Source organism: Spea bombifrons, chromosome 6 (genome assembly GCF_027358695.1).
Source record: "Spea bombifrons isolate aSpeBom1 chromosome 6, aSpeBom1.2.pri, whole genome shotgun sequence".
Lineage (NCBI taxonomy): Eukaryota > Metazoa > Chordata > Amphibia > Anura > Pelobatidae > Spea > Spea bombifrons.
This window is the reverse complement of record NC_071092.1, coordinates 42,968,298-42,994,655: the sequence shown is the minus strand read 5'-3', so window position 1 is coordinate 42,994,655 and position 26,358 is coordinate 42,968,298. Positions and strand designations below refer to the sequence as shown.

Sequence of the window (26,358 nt, the reverse complement as noted above, 5' to 3'; positions counted from 1 at the left end):
AAAAGAGAGATTTTGTCGTTTCTGCACACAGTTTTCTCTGGTCTCATTATCTCTACTGTTGGTGAATGTTTGCCCAGGTTTTGTAGGGGCCGGAGGTGATACAGCTGATTGTCAATGGGGTCTCGGCAAGCTCCAGGAATGAGCATACACGAGCCAGAAGATATTTGGGTTCCATGTTTGGGAGCCTTTGATACCTCAAGCTTTTGCAAACCTTTAATAAGGAAGTGCAGAGGAGCTTTAGGAGCACCCATTGTATACAGAAGCTGGTGGGTACAAAGATAAATCGCTGTAACATTGTAGCTGTTACATAATGTTGGTCTCGGGTAGCTACAGGGAGAAGCAGATGTCACAGCTGTGTCCACGGAATGGCTGAAGGTGATTCAGGGTTAAGCTTCTCACTTGCCTTCAATATACCGGTGCGGTTCTGAGCTCCACAGTTCGTGCTAAATGTGTAAATATGTATCTGAACAGCCTAATGTCTATATGAGGACCACAGATCACTCCAGAATGAAGCCAACCCTTAATAAATTGAAATGTAATACAAGTGAACTTTATGTAGCTCTTTTAGGATATTTTAAGTGCCAAACATAAACCCTAAAAATAACCATTGTGAGCTTTAAGTTGGGAAAACTTTGGTGTGGACACCAAGCGACGATGGCAAACGATCCCACACTTAATCAAACCCCAGTCCTTGGGTATCCGTAACCGAAGTGACTTAGGCATAATCTGTTATCTCTGCCTCTACGAAACAGAAAGCCGAGGAGGAAGAGGCCGCCATGAGATATGCAGGCAGGAGGGACAATAGTCCATCAGAGTCCAGTCAGAGCACATTAACTTGGTGACATGATTCTAATTAACTAGCCTGAGATGTGTCACAGCTGGGATGACAGCACCGCTAAGACGACTTGAAAAGGCGGAAAGAAACCTGACAGCACCTCCTCCTGCCCCCTCTCCCTCTCCACCTCTGCATCCTTTAATGCTTCCACTATCTCTCCTCTGTGTAGGAGTGTATCTATGAGATAATTAGGATACCTGTCTGCTTGGGGAGGAAGATTAACAAATGGAGCCGTATCTCTCTCTGCTCTTTGCATCTATGTTCAAAAAAAAAAAAGAAAAACCGTCAAAATGACACAAGGGAGGTTGAATCGTAAACCCTGTCGTTTTAAATAAAGTGTCCTGCCCTTCCTGGTCAGTGTGTCTCGCCCTTACAGCGACACGAAAATAAATGAACCCTTAACCCTTCAGTTTATATGCAAAGATTGCTTTTAATGAACCGTGCTGACTAGTGACCATAAGGAGAGGTTGTGGAGCGTTAGGCGGTGCAGATAGTTATCTGTACTAAGTGCTGTCATGTAAGTTTCTGTAGAGTCATTTGTATGTGTGAAAACAATCGAGAGTTCCACAGAGCTGTCCCGATCTCGGAGGGTTCACAAACAAGCTCGGATAACAGAAAAGGAGAGAGCAAATTGTTCTAGCTGGATTGTGTAGCCTTTGATCAAAAACTGATGTTGGAAAGCAACTGTGCAACTACTGTGATCCTCATCCAGAAACTGCAATCTTAAGATGGATGTGGCCACCTTTATCATATTGTGTATGAAACTGTCCAAGCTATATGTGTTTAGGGAAAGCCATCGGTCTTCTGATCCCTTTGCCACCAAACTATGGTCAGACCAACTAATTGGGCAATCAGTCTCCCTGGTTGGGCGCTGCTCAATGCCGACGGGTCCATTTATATTATGGAGGCCTGTGCCAAGCCAGTACTTCCTCCATAGCATGCCGTTCCCAGATGCTGTGCCACTTGTTTATATGCCGGGATGTGGCGTTATATCCCAGCCATTGAGGGGGACACTGCCAATAAATACATTGCTATTCAGCCTTTCCATGTTACCCACCCATATCTCCCTGTGCTTTGGGTTCTGTCAATGTGTGGCTAGGGCTTTACCAACGCTTGTTATATTGCTTCGTGTCCTATTAACAGCCGTTTAGATATCCGAGTAACTGAGTTAAAAGCTGAGTAATCTATTTACACAAATTTAATTAACGCACATATTTCACTGTGTTTTATGCATTTTATTGTGACTTTTTGGGCTGTAGAACCCTGAGACACCGTCGTATCCAGCAAACATTTTGAGCTCCTAGGCAAGAGGGATTTCGGGTGTAGTAAAGAGAGGCACAGAGATTCGGGTCCTAAAGAGGGATTGGCGTTCCTAAAGGGGGATACTACTGAGTTATGACATATAGGATATTTATGGTTCCTCTGTTTCTTTGTCCTTTATGGTACTCAGCATAGGGCAACCTAGTTAACCCCTTTCTGGTGCCTGGTTAAAGAAATGTGTGCGTTAGAAAGCTGTATTAATATCAGATGCTGTCTGTAAATATGGACGTTTTTGCAATCTTAGCTCAATGGGTTAACCCTTTGCTAGCGATTGATTTGCATGTGAAAGTGTTAAGAAGTGCTGTTACAGCTGTAGCTCTCATTGATCTGTTGCTGTCTGCTTCCTATCTCCTGTCACCCCGGTGCTTGCACACACAGGCAAATCAATGTCAGCCAAATTATTACTTGCAGACAGACCAGCTTTGGAGTGAAGGCTGTAGGGTGTGCAATTGCTGATGACCCTGCACTTCACGCCAGTCCCTTCACCTCCCCCAAATCCCTCTCAGTCTACATACTATTTCTCTCTGTGATTCCAGAGAGGCTAAAACACACGATATTAACCTCTTCACCGCCTGCAAATGATGCCCTCAAATCAAGGTTGAGCCGTCTTGGCCCTGAATCTGTGTTTGTATGACATTCATTACTCTCGGCCAACATTTGGCTTGTCCTGTGCTGTAGACCTTAGGATAGCGACCATTGGGGAAAGGTTATTTATTTAATTTATATAATTTCCAGTAGAAGACTTTAGTAACAAGTCAAGATTTCCTACATGGCTTACCAACATAGGGAGCCGATATGTAATCATAAAATGCTGTTCGACTATAATGACAGCTTTGAGCATCATTCATAGCCAAGAATCATGAGGAATGTTAGTCAATGTCAGCTTAATGTTGGATACATATTGTATGGGCCAGAGTTGATATTAAGAACATGTATGGAATCTTATGGCTGGTAGTGACTGTCCTGTCTAATCCAACCATTTTTCTACTTGCTGAGAGATCTAAAATCTTACTTGCTCCTCGGTTTTGTTAGGAATGCTTTCATAAACTTCTATGAGCTGAAGGTTACCTGCCGTATAGCAGTGCCCCCTGGCAGGGATACATGTTTCCACTTTCGTATTCCTTCTCACATAGATGGTCAGGCGGGCAGGCATGTACTCTTGGAGAAAACATCAGGAAAGCTTCCGCTTTATCAATATTCACGAGTCGTTCCTACCAATGGTAGTTCAAGGTGAGACATGGAGTGCGAGGAAACAATAAGAATGACACGTCTATACAGTGCGATTCTAACAGATGTTACATTTCTTTGACAGTCTGTTGCCCGTTTCGCAAAGTAACGCCGTATTCAGACATTGACCTGTGACTCGTCGAAACCTCTGCTTTGTTTTGGACAACAACTCATTTTTGAGACTTGTAGTTTGAGGTGAACTTAACATGGCTTACCAACATAGGGAGCAAAGATGTAACCATAAAATGCTGTTCGACTATAATGACAGCTTTTGAGCATCATTCATAGCCAAGAATCATGAGGAATGTATTGTATGGGCCAGAGTTGATATTAAGAACATGTATGGAATCTTATGGCTGGTAGTGACTGTCCTGTCTTATCTAATCATTTTTCTACTTGCTGAGAGACAATTAGCAACATATTGCAAACTCCTACGGTCACAGGTTATGTCTTACACTGGTCTTGCCCCATTGGGCATGTAACTTTTGTTACTATCTCTGGTCCATTAGTGAAGAATAATTTCTAAATACATTTTTTTTCAAATCTTAGATCAATAGTGATGTACTTCTGCTATTGCATATTGTTAATTAATTGTATGAGCTTAACTTTGTATTGGGTTTAGGGGGTGATGCTGTTCCTAACCCCACGTGAAAACCTAAGCTAGCCGAATTACATTGCCTTCCGCTGGCCCAAGCTAGTTAAACAGAAATTGTCCTCTGTGCTTTTGTGTACAGCAAGGTAAGCACCAGCAGGACTAATAAAACCGTACAAATTAAGTGGCAGTCTCCTTGCAAGCACCACCAGTAACAACTCTTTGCACCTACATGTGGAGTTAAATTAAGGAGCCTGCCGGGAACCAGTTGGCCTTGTTGCCGGCTTACCCGATGCTCCTGTGGCTAGATCCTCCCTTAACACGACGTTAACGAGAGCTTCTGTTCAGCTCGGTGACCTTCTGCCTCCTTGTCTGCTGGAGGCTTCCTTGATTAAGCTGGACTTGAAGATGTTCACCTACTTTAACATGTTTTACATGGAATGTAGGAGCTAAAAAAAAAAAAAAAAATCTTTTAATTGGTGGCGGCCCTTTTTCTCCTCTGTGGTGAAAGATCTGATCAAGATAATGAACTTGGAGAGTATGACCGGCAGGAGGAATGGGACAAAGAGAAATGTGTATAAACCAGCCAGGTATGTGATCTCCTAGGGAGCTCTTCACATATGACATTTTATTTTGGACACCCAACCAGAGGTCACAGAACTCTCAAAGGACCCAGTGAAACAGATAATGTATTATTCTAACCTTCCGGTTGCTTATTATAAAGGTTCTGAGCGTGGTAAACGTTGTAGAGGATAATGTTTCTTATACCCGATCTCAACAGCTGGCTCCAACGTTACCGCCAGGAGCTGATATGTGCAAAACGCCAACTAGAACAATGTCTTTAAAATCGAAGGTTAGGCTTTAATAACCAAGTGTTAATATTAATAACCTGATAGCATACATACCGAGAGTTAACTCTTCAATGCTGTTTTAGGTAAGACGTACATACAGTATCGCAACATGTTTTTGTTCTGTGATAATAAGGAACGTATTTTTAAACAGTCACAGAAATTAATTCTTCATTGTAGGTTTATTGGGCCTGCAGTCTGTTGTGCTCTAGATCTATTGTACTTCATATTTTAGTTTTATATCTGATTACCATACGCGAAAATCCTGATTCTAACATGGAATCCCAAGGACATAATGTTTTCATGGCATCCCAGAATTCCTCAAATGCAAATGAATTCACACCGCAAATAATATTTTAGAGTGTGGAATTTGCAATTTGTTTTTTGTTTAAGGCATGGAGTTCACATTATGGGGATTGCAGTTTCCCCTTCTGTCCACTAGATGTCGCCTGATTTTATGTTTGGCGTTATGAGCGGCAGGAGGTGGCAGGTGTGTACGTATCGAGGCATAAAGGACCTATTTAAGATTTTGATGAGAAACTCGCGATGAAGATGCATAGCTTCCCATCTCTTTGATGTCTGGGAGCACATAGTTGTAACGTTAACGTGCACAAGTATTCCTGTTATTAGCCACGCGCTATGCTTGCCCTTCCATAGGATTTAGTTAATGATGCTGATTTCTTTGTGAATTAAGCTCCAGCAGAGCCTCGCACGTTAACAGGTCAGACAGCAAAACATAATCAATGATATAAGAGGTTTAATTGGCAGCTAAATATACTGCCCCTTTATTTACCCACTTTTTTTGTGTAAGAAGGTTCTTTTGGACCCATGTTGTCACAAAATTCACTGGCTGCCCAATTAGCATCATCCTTTCTGTTTTCAGAAGCTATTCATTGACAAGTCAGATGCATAAAGTGATGAGTGACCAGTAATTGAAGTGTGACTGTCGGTACAATTGTCAAGTCCCCCATCGTAGCTAATTACTCTGGGCTGGACCCAGATATGTCAGCATCTGTAATTATAAGTACATAAAATGTATGTGTTAATTTATTCGGGAGGGCAATGGGGTAATAAATGCTGTGCAAATAGGAGACCTTTTGACACCTGGTGTTTTGCGGCACACGGCCGTCTCCCCCTCAACCACCGGAGGCTGAGAGTTGGCTGATCAGATGTGTTGGTACTTTCCATCACTCCGATCGAGCCATTCACGGCCGGCCAGCACTCTGGAGCGTATAGCCCAGCTCCTAATGAGCAGACGGCTGCTAGTTAGCAGAGGGGTGTGTGTGTGCTAAGCTAAAACGAGATAGTTATACTGCGCTGATTGAAGGTGGAGGTCAGGGGTCAGCTCAATTATGTTCTTGCAGAATAATCGCTGGGTTGTTTGATATCGAAGTTCTAAGCAATTTCAGCAGCAGACAAGCTGCTTTTTTGTGCGAGGAGAGACAAACTGAGGAGTGTGAAAGAGTAGGTACAATGATTAGAATCTGTTGCTCGGCATCCTCCCCCTTCTATTGTATCCCGGCCTTCACTGATACCTTGTTTCCCAAGTTGACGGTCGGTCCATTGTTTACTGTTCGGCCACAGTTTCCGAAGCTGATGAGCGAAATGCATGCACATGAACATCTACTCCTTCCAAAATCTTCCTGATCTCTGGTCATTCAGTTGCATTTCAAAGACTAAAACAAAACAGCGGTCTACATTAAAATTTTTACCAACTTAAAGAAATTGTGTTGATAATTAGTGGGTATCTCTCTCCATCACAGCTTCTAGAATATTTAAATCCACTTTTTGTGTCAGTGTTCTGTCAGTGTAATTTTCTGGAGCTAATGATCGTAAATTATGGACTAATTGGTTGGACCCCCAACTTTCTCTCCTTCTCTATTATTCTTTGTATTTTCTCTTTAGTTCTCTTATTATCCTGCTTGCGCCTCCCTTAGTGTAGAAAGCTTTTACTGGGTGCACGTTCTGTGTTGTTTCTATTATTCTTTCGATACTATATATAATATTTAAAAATCAGAATAATCAAAACAAATCTAAAAAGCTGTTTTCATTTAAGAACGTTGAGAACTTTGGTAAAATGTGCCAAAACTACAGAATTTAACCCATTTCTTTTTCTAAGTTCTCTTCATTCTCTTGTCCTAACCTTACCAAGGATCCAAACAACGGCAACCAGCAACTGAACAATAGGGAGAGATAATGGGGATGAATAATCATAGAGATCCTGGTAACCTAAACTTACGATGGCTGTGTTTGCTGGGCTTTAATACATATACATTGATATTTTACTCTGTAAATTAAATGGGTTTATGTATTGCAGCAAACTATAGGTAGGATTTGGGAAGACTGGCAAATCGATTTTTAGCACCGGTCAGGCAATTATCAAACTCTCTGCAGAAAACCTATTCTTCTTGTAGATGAATGCAGTTGATAGGAACGGGGTATTTGGGGGGGGGGTACATCAATCCTCACCATAAGTTTATTTAGCATGTGCACAAGTAACGAGTCATTGCAGTATGAGTAGCTACTTCTTCAAAGATTAGTTTTCTACAAGCAGCACACATTTCTACTCGCGTCTACGTGAACACTCTTTGAAGGATAGTGATGTGTAATGCGTTAGTAAATAGAGTAATGTCCCTCTTTGTGTCTGTGTATGACCGGATAATCCTCGTGTTCGGCAACACTCTAATTCTTGGTGCCCGAGCAGGACTCCACCTGATCCTAAACGACAAAATGCACATAAAACCGTTTGACGTGTTTATTCCACCACGTGGTAACATTTCAATCCAGTTACATTTGTAAAGTTGACTAGAAGCCGTCTGGAGTATTGTTCTTGCTGGAATAATTGAGAGAGAAAGAGTGCTAATATTTGAGCAGAGAGATACAAGAAGTCCGGGTGTTATCATGTACACGTTTTTCCCATGCCCCATATGAACCGGCTGACAGCGGACCGAACGGCCACCCCAGTCACTTGGCTGATCAAGCTGTGATGGATCTTAATTCCCATGCTGGCATTTCCCATGCTGGCCTACAATTAATACTTTTTCGATGTACATGGGTCAACTCTATACAGTAATGGAAATTGGTACATGTGGGCTTATGTGTTATGGGGAGGCTGTGCTGGTTTTACATGTCCGAGGTCTCCAGAGGCTGCGAATTCCAATACAGATCATCTCGTCTCTGCTCTTACCCATCCGTTTAACAACAGCCTTTTAATCCTGATTGTTGAGAAGGAGAGAGAGAGAAGGGGGGGGTTAGAATGTGTGAGATAAATGTTAGCTCATTTCTTAAGTAATTAGTTACCTCCTCATCCCCGTGTTGTAATTGTGAAGAAGCTGTAATGTTTAATTAGTCTGTAAATGAAACCCCAATTTCATAATAGCTGTGATGACAGCATTAAGTGAGACAGACACAGAAGGGAATGCATTGTTTCAGCTGGAGATGAAGCCGTCCGTCAATAAGCCATGCGTCTCGGGGAGAAAATGGGAATGATAAGCGGAGTGAGGCTAATTAGTAGAATCATACAGGCCCCCGCTGATGGCTCTCATGAAGAAGGGGAGGTAATGAAGCTTGGCCACTGGGAGCGGCATTAATTGGAGCTGATCTCTGCGCCTCCGCAGAACGGCAAGGTGTACGAAGGGCAGAAGGAACAGGCGCCCAAATCCGCTCGCTCATCTGCTACAGAGAGGGCAGCTGCACCCCTAATGTACCCGCAATGGGTGTGTGGGGGGGGGTGATTAACCCTTTGAAGGGACTCGAAACGCTGCTTTTCCAAATGTATCGCAAGTACATTGCCAAATTCGGTGAAAACCGTGTTATCTCGTGTGCAACTGATTTATTGGATCCTGGGATTTTTTTTTTTTTTTTTTTTTTTTTTTTTTTTTTTTTTTACACAATGAGTCACTTCGCAATGGTTGATTTCTCGTTCCTATTCTAACTTCTGGGGATAAGAGATGCCAGAACGTTGGACTCTAAAACCCCATGAGCTAATATTTAAGCAGTGAAATACCAGTGGTGCAGACCTAGAACAACGAGGGTGCGATGAATAAAAAATGCGTGTGTAATTTAGTTCCCATTGCACGAAATGACCGCCTCCCTCCGGAGTGTACCATCCCGAAAACATAGATGCAAAATTATTACTTATTCAGATGTTTGCCGGGACCTCTGACATCCAATAGTTGCTCACTGCCAGCTCATTGTGTATTATTCATCGCAATAATCCTGAACGATTGTTATAAACCGTAAGCGTGCCGGGCCCGTAGCAGAAGCATGCTGAGCCTCTCAGCCTTTCCTCTGCCTTTCCTCTGCCCTCGCCGTGCTGAAATATTGGCAGCTGCAATCATAAATCTCAATTTACAAGTGTGACTATTGCACGGGGAGTTATGGTTATACTAATGATTACTTCTCTGTCTTATTTTTCATGTTGCAACAGAGTAATAAATTTTTAAGAACACCAGACCTTCAGCGAGGGGTTTTTCACGTTCGTTTATTTTGCGCAGTTTAACCCTTTGTAATAAACAGCTTTAAGGAGTTATTTTTTTTAAGTTAAAATAGTTGTGTATTACGGCATTTTCTGTGTGCTGTTCTGTAGACCTTTTAATATTTGTACACAAGTAGATCTAACGTTGGACAATAATTATATTAAGAAGGAGGTGGACAGAAGATCGTTAGAAAGCCTCGCAAGAGATCATTAAACGGTAAAACTCTTGAGTAAATAATCAGGTGCAGTTTGGGACCAGAGTCTGAGGTCTCAGAGTTTGACAGATAAGACCTTGAAGACCAATCATGACAAACTGGCCTACAGCTGGACTGTTGGGGTCCTTTAAGAGTCAGAACCAACCAAAGTCCCCAAATTTGGGAATTCTGTTCCCTTTTTAACCATATTAGACGTTTTAACCCTTATAGTACCACAGGCGTGTCCGACATCTACTGTGGTTCTCGTAGGTAGTATTTTAATCATTAAAATATCAGACTGTTGGGGACTGCTTACCTACACTTCTTACGGGACAATACGACGATCGTCTAGATTGCAAAGTTTGTTTTTAATGTTTTCTTCTGGCTATGGAGCAACCATTCCTTATACCCAATGGATACTGTCTTTCATTTTACAGCTTAATTCCACATTCTGTATGTGATTAGACCCAAGTAATTCATGAAGACGGTCTACAAAAACTGATAACCTCTCCAAAAAAAACATATTAACTGGAGCTGCTGCTTTATCAAAAGTGTGCTTTGTCTTTTATCTTTCGTGGTTTTAAATGTGCAGCCAAAAATAACCCAACACTTTTCAATATTTGGGGAATTTCACAATGATATGCTTGCTTTCCTCGCACTAATTATCCGTCCGACTCTGGCAGTCCTATGGAGAGCAGCAGAGTACAGCTACCGTCTGCAGATACAAAGTAGCTACTAAATTAAGCTGCGCAGGTGAATCCCCCATTGAACTTGAAGGTAAGTCAGCTTAGAAACACTAAATAATTTGCCAGGTCTTGTATTTGCTCTCCATAGTTCAACCTGAGAGCCTCAGAACTGACCTGATCTTTAGATAAAGGAGCGAGCCGTTACAACGTAAGTTAAAGACCTGTTAACATACCTGTGGGGGTCGCTTCATGGAGGTGAGCGGGGTGGCCAAATACATCTCCGCTGCCTAGAGAATTATTAGAGAAATCCTTATGTCGCAGAGCAAATGAATATTGTGGCTAATTGAACATTTACCATTAGAAATGTTCTTATTTTAAATTTGGTAAAAAAAAAATAAAATATTTATTTTCAGACCGCATCATATAAATAGTTTTCTTGTCTGTGTGATAAGGAGATTGGTCAGCTTGGAAAATCTATACATCTACAAGGCTGCCCTACATCAAGGTGTCAAAGCCCTGGACAGATACATTCATCAATTGTCCAAGTCCATGCCACCGCCTTTGGGCTCACTCCCAAGTCATGGCTCCGCTGGCCTGCGCATGTTAATGAGCTACAGGAGCTTTGGGAACAAAGTTACCATATGAAAATCAGATACGGAAGGCTTTGTGAAGGCACAAGACTGTGGGCCTGTCATCTTTAGCTTTGTACAGCTGGATTAAAAACCATTTCATTTAAAAATAGACTTTTTGCCTTTTATCCCTTTTTTAGATAATTGGGCGCGCTCTCCCACAAAGCTGCGTGTTTTACATATAGTATAAAATGTATTGTTCGCTGTATGGATTGTGTGCTCTGTATGTTTTTTGCCTATAAAACGCCGTTTTGTCTGACCACGCGCCTGTCTTATCTTTGTGTCCAATAGCCAGATTTATTTAGTTTATCTCCTGATTTAAGTCGAGGAGGCTGGAGCTCTGGCAGATTTAGACGGATGGGAATGTAATGGAAATGCTTGGATGATGTCCAATTTGATTATCTAAAACTTTTAGAAAAGAAGACTTTTCTTCTTTAAGCATCACACATTGTGGGTGGTAGAATTGGCAGAATTCGAAGTAGCTTAATTAGGGTTTTTTTTGCCTTCTTTTGGATCAAGAATAGGCAGGTTAGGTAGAAGGGTTGAACTTGATGGACCTAGGTCTTTTTTCAACCTTATTTACTATGTAACTTCAAGCCTTAACCATAGGCTGTCTGATCATGGTGGCCACTAAGTTCTTCATCCACTAAAGCAGGTAAGTTGCCTCTTTGATATGGTAATTAATTGGCATCCAGCTCTCATCTTCCTCAAGTGAATCTGATGGGCCTTAATGCTGGATTCGAGTTCACTCGGGGAGGTCTGGCAACGGGTTTCTGACTGCTTGGAGACGCTTTAAACTGAAGCGCCACCGAACGTGGTCAAATGATCGGGCAAATTCGGATAGATGACGTACCGGGGATCGGAGTGTGTGTGTGGGGCGGTGCATGCATAGTAAGTTTTCATAGATATTTTCAAGAGAATGATCACACCTCATGGCCATCAACATTCCATTTAGTTAATAAGCTCCCAAATATGTTATCAGTCCAATCAACTTTACTAAAGAGCTGGTCGGCCGCTTATATAATTCATGATTATTCCAGAATCTCGCTGATAGGCGCTTAGCCAAGCTCGCTGTGCTGTTCTTCCAAAGAATGCTTGTTTTTCAGGAAAGAGCAGTGACAGATTTGTAGCTTGTAGAACACAATCATTAAGTCGGTATTGTGCCTCTGACCTACGAGCGATGAAGTGATAGATGCAAGTAATTTGAAAGCCAAAGCTGCCAAGAGGCTGCCCCTCTGAGTGAAATGTACATATCACCAGTGGATAAATAATGCAGCTCGCAGCAAAAAAAAAAACAACCAACAGACACATTAGTGCATATCACTAGTGTTACATAAATCACACAACTGACTCTAATTAACCCTTTTGCTGCTGTGGGAGATTTGACCGAGGATTGTTTATACAAATTATACAGCACTGTTTGTAATTTGAAGATCTGGAATTACAACCTTGATAAGCTGACAAAACTTTTTACAAATGAAATGATCAAATTACTTGCTAGCAACTTGAGTTTAAATTGTATTTATTGACAAGTAACAGTAAATGAGGATTATTTATGGGAAGGTTAGGGAAAAAAAAACTTCTGGCACAGAGTTTTCTGATTGGACCAGTCCATCGGTTGATACAGTGGTAACTTTTAAAGCGTTACCCCTTTTTAAATAATACCCCCACTGTGTCAACGTATTGTGCTGATAACACATTGTAACACAAATAAACATGGGGTCCTTTAGATAAGCAGATGGATAATCAATGCTCAGAACGCCATACTAATTAGCAGCTTGAGACAATATCAGGATGGTACGGCGGACCTTGTTTTATGTTTTTTATACATTACACCAGTCACTGGTCAGCAATTCAGGCAGATCCGCCGACCTAGCGGTCTGTCACACAGCCGTGCACTAATATCATATGTGCGTGAATTGTTTCCCTGTACTCTTTTCTTTCCTTGTAACCCTGTGCCACTATAATAAACTGCGCAGATAAGGCCTCGTTGCACTGTACACACACTGGGAGATCCATTGACTATTGAAGAAGGTCGCCAGATTGGAGGTTTGATAACCCGGCCCGCTTATTAAAAATGGTAAAAGCCTCCCAGAGGACTCATGAAGTATAGATCTCGTGTTCCTCGTTCGCTGTAACCCTTAATGAGATGTCTATCGCAAAGAGCAATAGCCAGGCTCTCCCATCTCGCAAGGGGTACCGTCAGCTGGATGGCCTAGCTGTAAACAAGGCCGTCTGTCTTAATGGGCCAATGCGTAAAAACTTCTTCCACTCCATAAATCAGGCGGTGCGTTCATTACAAGGCTGCCTGCTGGAACACAGACATGGTGATACAAGGCGTTTTGCCATTCTAGAACGCTCTTCATAACAGCTATTTGTTCCAGGCAATTATTACCTACCTCTGCTATGTTCTCTTATCTAATGGTAGATGTTGTTCGTTACTTCAGGAGGTTGGTTACCTTAATCTGCCTTTTGGGATACTCGTCCGGTCGCTTGATTTATTTGTACTAAGGATTTGATGACAAATTATAGCCGATACCCTTAAGTGTATCTTATGGTAAGACAAACGCTGAATGAACGGCAACCGCTTACAACAATATCAAATAAATCGGGTACTTACATCCACGACAATCATATTTGGAAACGGTATAAGCAGTGACGGACAGTAGTAATAGAGGCCAGTCATACACTTTTTAAAAACCCTTCCAAAATACAAAATGCTTGTATCTTGCATATTAACATCCTCGTTAAGTGAGCGTGGCCATTATTATGAAGTCGATACTTTTGCTTGTGTTGCCGTTTATGTGTAATTGGGGGAATGAGGACCTAATTAAGGTCTGAGTCTCTCTAAATCTGGAAAAATGAGTTGAACGCCATCACATTCTGTGTAATGCAGGTCAGAATACCCTCTAAATTTGTCATTTTGCACACCGAATGGATCATAAGTAACATTTGGTGTTATAAATAAAGAAAAGAGGGTAAAGGGACCGGGGAAAAACCATACTACAGTCTGGCTCTTCAATAAATGGACAGATCTCTTCATTAGTCATGGGGGTTAAAGCTAGTCCTTGCAATCAAACTTTCTCATCACCAGGAAGCGAGAGGTGTCACTTTGATTTACATTCTCATTCCCAGTTTAGCCAAGCGGGTTGGACGCTACTTGTTAACGGCAAGTAAACAAACCTGATAAATTATAAGTAGCTTCCTTAGAACTGCTCAAGCAATATTCAAATGAGTTGGGATTGTGTGGAGTGGCCCTTAAGTGGTTTTTGCTTTCTAATGAAATATTTACAAAGAGAAGTTTCTTTGTAGGAATGACATTACGAGAAAAGGACTTAATAAAAATGAGTCTTCTCCAACACCCTTGAGAGACTGTTGTTTATAACAATAAATCATTGGTCCCTTCCAGAGGACTGTCTAGTCTCAACAGTGTTGCTCTTACTGGGGACCAAAATGCATTGGCGTCCCTTGCGGTATCAACAGTTGAAATAGGAGCGGCTGAGTTGGATAACTTTTTTTGCCCCCCCCCCTTTGGTTGAATTGTAACATAAACCTTAAATAGCTCTTGTTTAAAAGTACTTTCTAGACTCAGGTTGCTGTTCCAGCTTAAGTCCTCTATTTATGCATTCAGCACCTTTACAGCGGCGCTGTGTGTCATAAAGCCAATGCTTATACATTGTGTATGTTTCTCTGTTATAACCACGTCTTCATGGGCCGCTTTACTTGGCGTGAATTCACACCAATGCTGGTAATTATTATGGTGATACATGCATTACCTGCTCCTGTAAATCCAATTCTAATATTGTGAATAATTATAGTCTGTATTTGTTAGAATACATTAGTGTTGTGGGTGCCAGCCTGTGCAGAAAGATCATCCTCCTGGGGCTACAACCTTTCTCTTCTCTCACTTCACTAATTTCTCATCCCCCGCTGTTTAGTGCCAGATGAGTGAACTCAATGGGTTGAACACCCCACTGGCACTCAAGGGCCACTGGTCTGGCATGGCCTGTGCCCCTGTCAGTCCTCATACTAGCTCCCTGTGTCCTCCATAATTAGGAGTAAAATCCTGGGTCAAACCTACAAAGCTGCCCGTTACCATACCACATGCTAAATTGTATCCCTTAAAACCAAGTGTATCCAGAGTCCGTCCGTCCTGCAGACGTGATGTCATTTTCCTGTAATTGCACCGGCTGCTGTCTTGTTATCTAACGCGTGTAACTAAAATGTTTCCCAGGTAGATCTCTTTAATGTCAGATTTGGTATTTCTTATTATTAGGTCCCTAAGCAGTGAGTTCTGTCTGTTGGTGAGACTCGGGGATTAATTAATATTCTAAGGAAAGAGTGTTAAGAAAGAAACGTCTTGCTGGCCTTTGTAGCAGATGCCTACTGTGCGTAGGAGTGCATCACACAAGTCCTAAAAGTGCCAAAAGTAAATAAATTAAATTGTATACGTTTTTTTTTCTTCTTCTCCGTCACATGATCGATAGGTCATGCTTCTAGGCATACTCCCTAAAACATACACGTACAGGTATGATGATAAGTGCGTTAGAGTCTCACTGTGGACGATCGGGGCAGGCGTCTGTATGATGCTAAATGTATCAAACCACCGGCCGCAGTGTACACGAAACAGCCGTAGATCACAGCGTGCGCTTGCTGGGTCCAGGTACGCGCATGCTGGCCTTCTGCTAGGCCAGACCTGTCAGTTACTGTCAAGACAGATGCAAGAAAACATGGCAGCCAGCGGCTATCTCTTTCTCCCCTCTCTAATCGCCTCCTCCTGCTGACATTTGAATAAAATACTGCTGCCTGTTCACTGTATGAGTGCTTTGCCTGATGTCGATGGAGATGGAGATGGGGGGGGGCAGGTGATGGCTCCTAGCATGGGGAATGCTGTGTTTGCTATCACATCCACTCTATCTTATCAGAGGGGTAATTTGATGATAACAAATAATCCATTGCTGGAAAGGAAACATGTGTAGCAAAGTAAAGATTGGATGTAGGTGGATTGTGCCCCGAGGCTCCTGCAGCTCTGCGAGTGAGAGAGACGCGCAGGCGAATGTCCTTCGGTTTGACATACAGTACGGACCGTGCCTTCCTCATGGTGTCTTTCACCCTTCCGTTTTAAGACATACAACGGTGTATTTGGTGCCTTTTTGGTTACCTTTTTGTTGTCGACCCACTTGACTGTTTTCATTCCATGTGGACTGATCCATTCCAACATTTTTTAATCATATAACGTTCTGTTTTAAATATGGTCCAATTTGTCCTACAGTTATTTTTTTAATGGTTTTACCTATAGAATTATTTGTTCCATATTATTTTTATTTTCTGTGTTCAGACCACACACAATAAAACATATTCTTCATATAACAACTATCTTATACAGTGAATAATGATTTGTGTAGCTCTATGTATATTTATATTTATTAAGCACTTATTGATGTATTTAAGTCATAATAAAAAAGGGGTGATACAATAAGTGCGTATATTAGTACATAAAGATTACTATTGTCTGCCGTTTGGTATGGGACCACCCTGGTTATAAGAACGTTAGGAAATGATGACCCTGCCCCGTAGAGCTTACAGTCTAAGCGCTGCGTAAATAATGTCCATTTATAACAGGGGCATTTATTAAGACAAAATACACAGTGATTCCAGATCAATAATACTTTTCAATAATAAATCTGTTTAAATTTGCCATAATATTGGATTACAAGACGCTTCCATTTATTTAAAGGTTGAAAACGGGCTCGGAAAACAAATTGTTGTTTTCACAATGCATTAATTTTTAAACAACAAGCTGAAGATACTCATCCGAACGACGGGGGCAGAGAAAAGTTATTGCACATTTCCAATTCTTAAGTAATTTTTCATGGAATATTGTGAAATACTGCCAAATTACAAATAGAGAAAAAAAATACAGATCACTTGAGTGAATTAGTGAGCATTGGGAAAGACAGATTCCCTCTGGAGTTTTATTACAGGAAATTGAAGTTTGGTGTAACTTGCTTTATACTCCTATATATCACTTTTGTGGTTCTATTGTTTTTTCAATAATTGAAGGATCCAAAGAATTTGTTAAGATATGAAATCTGAAATACATTTTTTTTTGTTAAATTAATCATTGTTCATAAGGCAGCTGGAATTTAACCCATTGATGTAAAGCAGAGCAGATTAGCCCAAAGGGATAGCACTTTATTCAGGGTTGTGCTACGTAAGCCTTCGATTGCCACCCCATAGGAGGTTTTCAAAGCAACAAGTTACTGGTCCATTAATTAAATATTAAGCAACAAAAAAATAGTAACCTAACACCTGTTTGTACAGCACAACCCCATACATTTAGATTCTGAACTCCTTGAGACAGAAGTGTTCTTCTCCCTGTCTCATATATCATTTTTGTGTACAGTTTATATTTTGGTGTACCCTACCAATAGTGAGTATAACATTTAACATAATTTAACACCCATTCCAATACAATAAGCACCACATTTTTTAGCCCCTTAAGGACAATGGGCGGTCCCTAAACCCATTGAAAAATGCATTTTGAGCCCATACATGTACGGGCTTTGTCATTAAGGGGTTAACTGGGTAGCCTTTGCTTCCAGGTATACTCTAAGTGTACATGTTGAGTATTTTTCACTAACTAGTAATCCCCAGTAACATTTCTCTTGGAAATTTCTTTGAACCTTTTCACGGCTTCACTCGTCGACCGTTCACTAGACACTTCATTTGTTGTCCATGTTTTCTCAAAGGAAACTTTCAATTTAAATGGTAATGCACTCTAGTGGGATGGCTTCTTCTGCATCTTCAGCCGGGCGTCTGGTGGAGCTACAGCTACCTCGTCCCCTTAGGTGCTACTTAAATGAAGAACGTTTTGCATGAATTCCTTTGTGGATAAGATATTAAAATAGGTACGGGTTCTTCAATGTACACTATTGTAAAGGTAGAAAGTCTGCGGCTAGTCTTCGGTTTTCTCCATAAATTCCCAGTGGTTCCAGTTCAGGATACAACAGGACCTCTCAAGACCGGAGGAGAATGTCTTGGGCAACGCTGAAGAATCACTATTTAAACTGTATGAATGTTGCAATTAACGTTTAATGCTCATATGCTGGATGAAGCTACTGTCCCAGACCTGGTTAGAGCTTCTTCTGGAAGTTTTTACCACCAGAAAATGTGAAATGTATATATCTGTCAACATTTTAACCCGGTCTCCTTCACAACTCACTTTCTCGGTTGTCGGTGGCCAAATCTCTTTTTAAGGAGTGTTAAGTAAGTACTGATGGCGTTATACTGACTGCAGTTAGTGTTACCCGGTTAAATTACTATAATTAATGTTCCACGGGTGCTGTTTGTAGCCGGTATCTCCTGCGAGCAGAGTCTACATTTCCTTTTATCCCTCGAGACAGAAGGGAAAAGAGAGAAACAGCGTCGACCCTTTAGTGCCAAACCATGTCAGGCTAATGTAATCTAACATAACATGGATTTATTTTACCCCACTCTGGGAAGCAGTGCGAGAAGCATTACTTTTCGATTTTACCATTTACCCTTTCAGTGCCGGTGTCTTTTGCAACAGAATCATCAAAATAAATAAAACCACGATTTTTGAATAGTTTTTTGTGGAAGCCTTCTCTATTCTATCCCTTACTACTGCTTGAATGCGGTGACTACGCAGTATGTATTTCCACTTTACTACGCATGTGATGATAATGGATGATATCTGCATATCCGCAGGTGTAATATTCTTAATGAACACCAGATGAAAGAACTAGTGGGTGCAATTGATCAGTCCACGTCTGGATACTTAAAAAAGGCATCAAGTACATCTGATGTGTCTCCATTTAAATAATGTTTACAGCTGAGGCTAGTGGTAGGCATTGTTTTAACACAACAGGGCAGTAACTCTCCCAAAACGTATTTTCTCAAGTAGAGAAGTTATGCCTCAACGCAGTGACCGCGAAAGTTTGGCACGCTGGCTGTTTTGAACTACATATCCCATGAGCCTCAGGTAGCCGTATGTTGCGTGCTCTGTGCCCATAATGCGGGACCAGTTATTTAAACGTAATGTCTCCGCGTCCTTTGGGCATCTGTGCTGAAATCTACAAGCAGATTACTGACAGCGTCAACTCAAGTATGAGAGCTATCTTGGCGATGATACTAAGAGAATGGTGTATTGTCAACTTGAGAGTTGCTGATACATTATATGTACAAGACAGGTTGGCAGTAGCTGAAGGGAATTGAAATAGTAGCGGCCAGTCATTTATCACTGTCCCTTGTGACTCTGACACTATCGCAAAGAACTGATCTCAAGCCACAGAAGCACAACAAGTGTCACAGATAACCAAGCGATGCTTCTTTAAAGCCCATCTACAGCTAAATTGAGAAGCCAGTCTTCCATGAGAATACCCATGGTGTGACTGGTGGCTGCCCCTTGTTCTTCTGGGGATATCGATCTCAATAACCTCATAAGGCAGTGTTTGCGCGTACTGATCAATACTGAAGCCCAGTGGAAAGAGGAAATAGGGTGGGCCAGTACTATCATCCATACAGGGTCTTCGCATCTTTTTTTTGCCGGTTGGTGAGGAGCGGAGGTCAGGAATTGCTGAATTGAAAGACCTGCTAAGCCCAGAATGGCGATACTTGTCTTGGGAAGAGTGTCAAGGAGAAAATTCATTTATAAAGCAGTGCTGCAATAACGCTTCACGGTGTCTCGCTAAAAACTCATTAATTTAGATGACACTGGCTCATTGGGTAGTGATGACGTACATCAGACAGGAACAAAAAGCTTAAATTTCACACAATAGCTGACAGGCACTGTAGAAGTTAGTGTTTGGAATATGCGACATGAGAGAGGTTCGCTCGGAAACATTACTTCTCCATTCATAACCTTCCAGTCATTTACTCGTCTCTGTGGTTGACTTTGTTTGGTTATTATTGTGGGTCCATCTATTAGCATTGCATTTTTTAATATATGTGATCCAACTGGATTCTTGGTGCCATATCACGTTGGCCCTTTGCTTATCCTGCATTTTGTGACAAGTAAATTAACGATGATAACAAATATGAGGATTTATACAAAATGCAGCAGTGCTGCCGGTGACCTTTAGGGTTAAGGGATTTATTTACTTAACGGTGAGTTGCAGTTGAGTTGTGATAAAACTTAAACTCAACTCAATTCAATACTTTTCTCCACTCCAACTATAACTATATTATGAAGGGCCAGCCCTAGTGAGGGGACAGCAAGTGCTCCATGATCGGAAGTTGCCTTTATGCATTTTATATATCGAGACATTGATGAATGCGTTATTATTGGTCAGCTTGGCCCCTCTGTTCTCTGCACATATTAATAATAATCTTTTTATCATCATATTCTGTAGCGCTGTACAATATTCATATTTGAACCGTTTTAAATCGACACATCTGTGTTGTTAGGCTGTCCCTGCCGAGTTCATTAGAAAACATCTGGTTTGACGACTTTATAAACTGATTCTGAATCTTAGTTTAGAATTTCTTTTATTCCCCCCCTTTTTTTTTGCGGATAAAATAACATTATTTTCCTTCATCTTAAACTTATAACAATAAATACCAGGGTTTGCACTACGGTTTCTGGGCAGTAAGTTCTTATAATTAAGGGAATGTCCTGCAACATTTTATTTCACAATATAATATTGCATTCTCGCGTATGACCAGAGAAACCTCTCATAGCGTTATTGTTCCCGGCGCCACTACCTCCTCCGACAGGCGTCAAAAAAGTTGTTAGACTAATGCATTTGTCCGATACCTCCAGCACACAGATTAGAAAGAGCCTTTATCAGAGCGGGAGACGGGGAAACGTGATAATAGATTTCAGCAAATCCTCAGGCTGTCACAGATTAAAATGTCCGTGGCATGGGGCATTAGCAGGCTTTTCAACTGTCTGCAGCCCTTTTTTATTCTCCTTTTGTTGTCCCCCCCCTCCTTTTCCTTTGGATTGCTTGCCAATTCCATTGTAGCCAGGGACCCTGTAAAGATACAAGAGCAAGTCAGTTTTAATCTGATCTGCGATTGGTTTTCCTGAAGCAGATCTATGTTACAGTATCGATCCATGTGCCCCTGAATGCTAGTCACCTTGTTTGTCTGCAAAGGAAAGGCAGCCCTAAAAGAAATGCCGTGCGCGGGGGGGGGGGGTCGACGTTGAGTGCCATTGAAACATATGAAGCCAGGATTCACTTTAAACTTGATACATACCATTGATCTGCAAGTTCATACATTGAGAGTTCAGCTTAGGCTGACTTAAAAGGAGCTCATGGAAAGTACCCTAATCGGAGAATTTAAACGCCTCCGACCTTCTTCTTATTAAATGGAAAATATATTTTTTTAAAAATAAAAACAGCCAGGGCAGTTTCTGAATAAAATTACTCACGTCTCTGATGTGTTCAGAAAACAAGTGATTTATTAGCATTCAGGCATTCTTAGCAGGGATGTGCTGCTCTGAAGTACCTGACCTGTCCAAAACTGTTTCGCTGATACATTGTGTATGTATTCTCTCTACTTGATATTTATTATTTATATTCATTATATCTTTCATGCTCTTGGGGTAAGGAAACGCTCCGGGCATGATGAGTATTAATATGCACAAGAGTTTCCTGCCTTCCTTGTCTGCATTTACATTCATGCGCATTAGTGCTCATTTCTCGTATACGTGAGCAGAGCTTCCATTAAAGTCAAAGAAAGCTCACATGCACTAATGCACATGCGCGGGCATCATACTCGCGTACACTGCCTGCTTCACCCGAAGAAGTCTCATTATCCAACTCTGGTAGAAGCGAATGAATGCATTTATTTTCATTCAGTGCTAAGTGTTACTTATACGGTTGCATAAATGTTCGTCTGGATTTTGTTTCTAAAATCTGGGCGTTTTAGGGCACGGCGTACAGCCCTATTTATTCCGAGTTGCTTAAACATCAACTGTCCAATTCCCTGTGTTTAGTTTTTTGCTGCTTAAGCGCATCACAAAACTCGATGAGCGCGAGCACAAAACCAATGTTAATAAACCGTATTTCACTTTTAATTTTGACATATAAGGTAATGATCTTTTTTAAGCTTCTCTCATATTATGTGCATGGCTAGGTTATTGAGCTTTCATCACCTCCAGATAACTTTATAGCTGAAATGAGGCTCAGAATTTATTATCAGTCAATGGAACTCAATACTCTAACAAGGCATGTAATAAGATATACATATTTAATGATCTGAAGTAAAACATCCTGTTAATGGGATGATGAGACGGTACAAGCTTTAATTTTCTTCCCAAATCCTCCTTTCTCTCCCTGCAGCAGAATGTCTTCATTGTCAGAGATATCTGAAGGCCACCGTAACTTGAAAGACGCTATTGGTTTAGGGATCTGGGGTTTTGGGGGGGAAAGGTAGAGGTTTAAGTGCCATAATAGGGAAATGATTGTAAAATTTTTAGTGTGCATTATCTGCCTTTCGGCTAAGATCTTGTAGGTCTGAGAGAGAGGGAAAGCTTGGTTCCCTGGCTTGGCAGGTCATAGAGCCTGAGCTACTCTCTGAGCCACCCGGTTTGGTCGACTGGGGCACTATCCACCCAACTTGCTGTGCTGAATGCACTCTGGACCCCTCCATGTACCCCATTTTACTTATGTTCCTTCTCCCTATTATGCCACAGCCTATGGCTGGTGAGTGAAGTGATACCATTTATTACACACCAGCCATGAGTTGTGTCCGTTATGTCACTTTGCACACCTTTGTATGTTTTATTGGAAGTGTGTTGGTGTTTTTGATGTGATCACCTTCTGCTTTTTCTCTGGAAATGTAACAATGGAGCAAGCTCTCTGAAGTGATGGTGGAGGGAGGGTGGACGTTGCCTTTTGGTCCTCCTTGAAGACTTCAGTGGGTTCCCTCTTTGGACAGTGAAGCCCCAGAAAAGGATGATCGGAGACCACAAAGGGGAAACACAATTTTTTTTCCGATTAATTTTTAATGTGCATTTGAGTAAAAGAGCTAAATTCCACATATAAAGGGAAAAGTGTAGAACCCTTATGATATTTAGTTGCACCAATTCTTTTATAGTCCTAATGATGAAGGCTACGTGGTAATAACTGGGAATTTTCCAGGACTGCCCTCTCTGCAGTGAAGGAGGACCGGCTAGCCATATGGGGCCAGGAAGTGGAGGGATCAGGGAAGGACCTAGGCAGGGAGGTTATATGACCAAGCATTGGAGTGCCCCAATTAAATAATATAGCACGGGAGGTAGCACTTGTCTTCGTTCTGGTCATTATTGATTAACACGTGCACAAAAACAACCAGTTTGAGAACGCAGCCATTCAAATTTACCATTTTCAACTTTTAGCAAATAGTATTAGACAGAACAATGGCTAAACCCGGTCCTTCTACCCCGCGTCGATGCAAAAGTTGCCCAGGTAAACCGCCCCTTCTAGTTGTTCTTTTGGATTCCGTTGACTTTCTGGGGCACAGCTTCCCGCTGCCTCTCCTACTGACTTTAAATGAGTTTCCACAACTCTTTTAATAACGCCGTTTGCAAGACTTTCAAAGGCCCGTCTTTGTGTCACAGATTCCCCCGCGCCAATCCACGCTCTCCGGGGGAGAAAGGACAACTGAGGGAAGAGCCAGTTTGATCTGTCTCCGGCAGAAAGGAGACAAAGGCTTCAACGAGTGATTTGGAGCAAGTGTTTAAAAATAGGCCAGTCTCCCTGTGAGATGAAGGGAGCTGGCCTTCCGCAAAAATAAGTTTTTAGTTCTTGGCTCAAACCCACTAAAAATGTACCTCTCTGCTTTGAGTGCTGCTCTGCTACTTTTTTGATTCATGTTTAAAAGGTAGAAACATGAATTATGTTATGACTTTTGACTTACCACCGCAGGTGCAGCCAAATGAGATATTTTTTTTGGAGAGTCTTAGAACCCTAGAAGACCGAAGGGGTGATCGGATAGCGCCTTCCAGTGAATTCTCTTATCTTTAATTCCCCGCGCTTATGAGAACCGTTTACTTCTCCCGTGTCATTTATAGCTCTGCTTTTTTAAATGTATTTTTTACCAGTTTTGCATAATTTTGTTAATGCGGTTATCTACGCTTTCTGATTTAACTGTCATGAAAGTTTTATGTAGTGCGCTAGATGAACGCTTCTATGTCACATCTCATACATAACACGTAGGTATGTCTGTTTTTTGGGCAGAATTAATATTAAATAAGATCAGATAGAAGCGTAATTAGTTACTTGAATATTTTAGGTTCCAATTATTGTAGAGTAATATACATTTACCAGTTGGAACCGATACTTTTTTTTTTCTTCTCTCATCCATTAAAAATATAATCTGCTTTTGATGTTGGTGATGCGAGCTTGAGAAGGTTACATATTTTACTCGCTTATTAATAGCTTTATAAATAGGTTTGAGAGGTACTAGTACAGGAACGGAGCATATGACATGATAGATGCTCCTGGAGAAATTTCCCATTAGCTTCACCCAGGTAGAAACCGTGGTCAATTCTTAAAGAGCAATGATACATTAACCCCTTAGCTATTAAAGAGACTGAATTTGACACGGAGACAGATAGACTGTACCAATCCAGCCAATTGATTTACACTTTGAAGGAATTGAGCCATTAGCAACTAATCTATCCTTGACATATTTTACAAATGGAGACTCCCACCGTACAATTAAAATAGATGGTGGTTAGAAAACGGACGCAATCGTCAAGTAAAAATATACAAAGGTCCAAATTTAAGGGGAGGGGGTGAAGGATGCCGAACGTGTCAGAGGTTGTGATGAAGGCCAAGAGATGGTGAGAGGTTAGGACTAGATAGATTACCCTCTCGGTTGGGATACAGCTTTCAGATACCTGTTTTTAGGTATTTGATGTTAAAACATTATGAAAGTAGGTGTTGTATTGCTTTATCTATCTATCTATATATATATATATATATATATATATATATATATATATATAGATAGATATAGATATATATATATATAGATATATATATAGATAGATATATATAGATATATATATATAGTGTGTGTGTTACACAGATCTCATGCTTCGACTAATTAAATAATAACAGAAGTATTTAAGAAGTCTTTTGCATTGATGTGACAATCTGTGACAAGTGTGTCAATCTTTTAGTGCCCTTTCCTTGCATCGGGTGACTACTTCTGACTGTTAAAGGTGCCATTCCACCTACTCTGTGCCTGCTCCGGCAAAGGCAGCCGTGGTGAACACTGGATTTACTGCATGTAACTCATAGTAGGAAAAGTAGGAACTAAGAGGTACCCATCCAAAAATGTATCCGGCACTATACACTTTCTGTGGGGCAAGTAATGCACGTTATGTGCCCCGGAGGAAAGCGTAGGGTGCCGAATTTACAATGGCAGAAGATAGGCAGTAAATCTCCCTGAGTAGTGAGTGTGTATGTATATTATAGAGTCAGTGTCTATATGTGTAAATGTGTAGTGCCAGAGTCTGTGTCTAAAGAATTGTAGTGTTAGCGTGTGTATTATTATATAGTGTGTGAGTATATGTTTGCGTGTGTATAAGAGTGTGATGTTGTTTATGGCATTATGAGTGTGTATGTCAGATATAAAATGTTAGTGTGTGTTTGTGAGCATAAGATGTTAGCGTCTGTGTCTGTTGCTATATGGTGTTAACATGCGTAAGAATAATGGTTTAATGTACAAGCTTTGGGTCTTTATGGTGCAAAATACACCCCATGTTATGAAAAAATGGTGCAGAGCTGACAAAAGGTGTGTTATGTTGTATTGCCCCAACTGCCTTTAACTGCAGATCAGGGGGGTAATAAAGGAAAATAAAAACATTATTGGGGAAGAAAAAAAAGCTGGCTCCTTTATTTTATGGCTGGCTGCAAGATCCAAATCGAATTTGTCGACCCCTGATTTTTATATATATATATATGTATATATATATGTGTATATATATATATATATGTTTGTAGAATTTATGATACAGCTTATAATACTTTGAAATCTATAAAGTTGATTAAAAAGTTATTAAATATTGGCATCAGTAGAATTTTAGGAGCTGTTATCCCTTAGCTAGAAAATGCAACTTCTTCACCTGCTCCAAATCTTACTATACCCATAATCATGCAAACATACTGGAAGTTTATATTTTAGTGTCCGGTGCCCATTCCGAGAGAGTCCTATGACAGCTCACGTAGCGTTTTTCCTTCGCATTGTACCGCAGAATGTGGTTGTGTTCTAGGCAGGACCACCGTGGACTCGAGTATCTGGAATTAATTGATTTGTGTGAAGCTGATTTCTTTATTCCTTTTTATATATAATTCCGTTAATAATAGATGTGCTACACTGTCCAACGTAAGTGCAATTAGGAAGATACATAATGCTATGCATGAGTTTACTGCCTTAATATAAGATCATGCTGAATGTTCTTACAGCGTTTCTAATTATACCGCTGCTCATCTAATGTGTTACACGAAAGCGACTGCTTAATCACCAAACAGACTTGGTGTAAAGCTCTAAAATTCAGTTTGTATCCTTTCTGGCTAGTGGTCCAGGG

At 41.0% G+C, this 26,358-nt stretch overlaps 1 protein-coding gene across 1 annotated transcript in view; it reads left to right on the top strand.

The window, feature by feature from the left end:
• ERI3 (ERI1 exoribonuclease family member 3) overlaps window positions 1-26,358 on the top strand; it is a 117,907-nt gene that overhangs the window by 73,838 nt on the left and 17,711 nt on the right.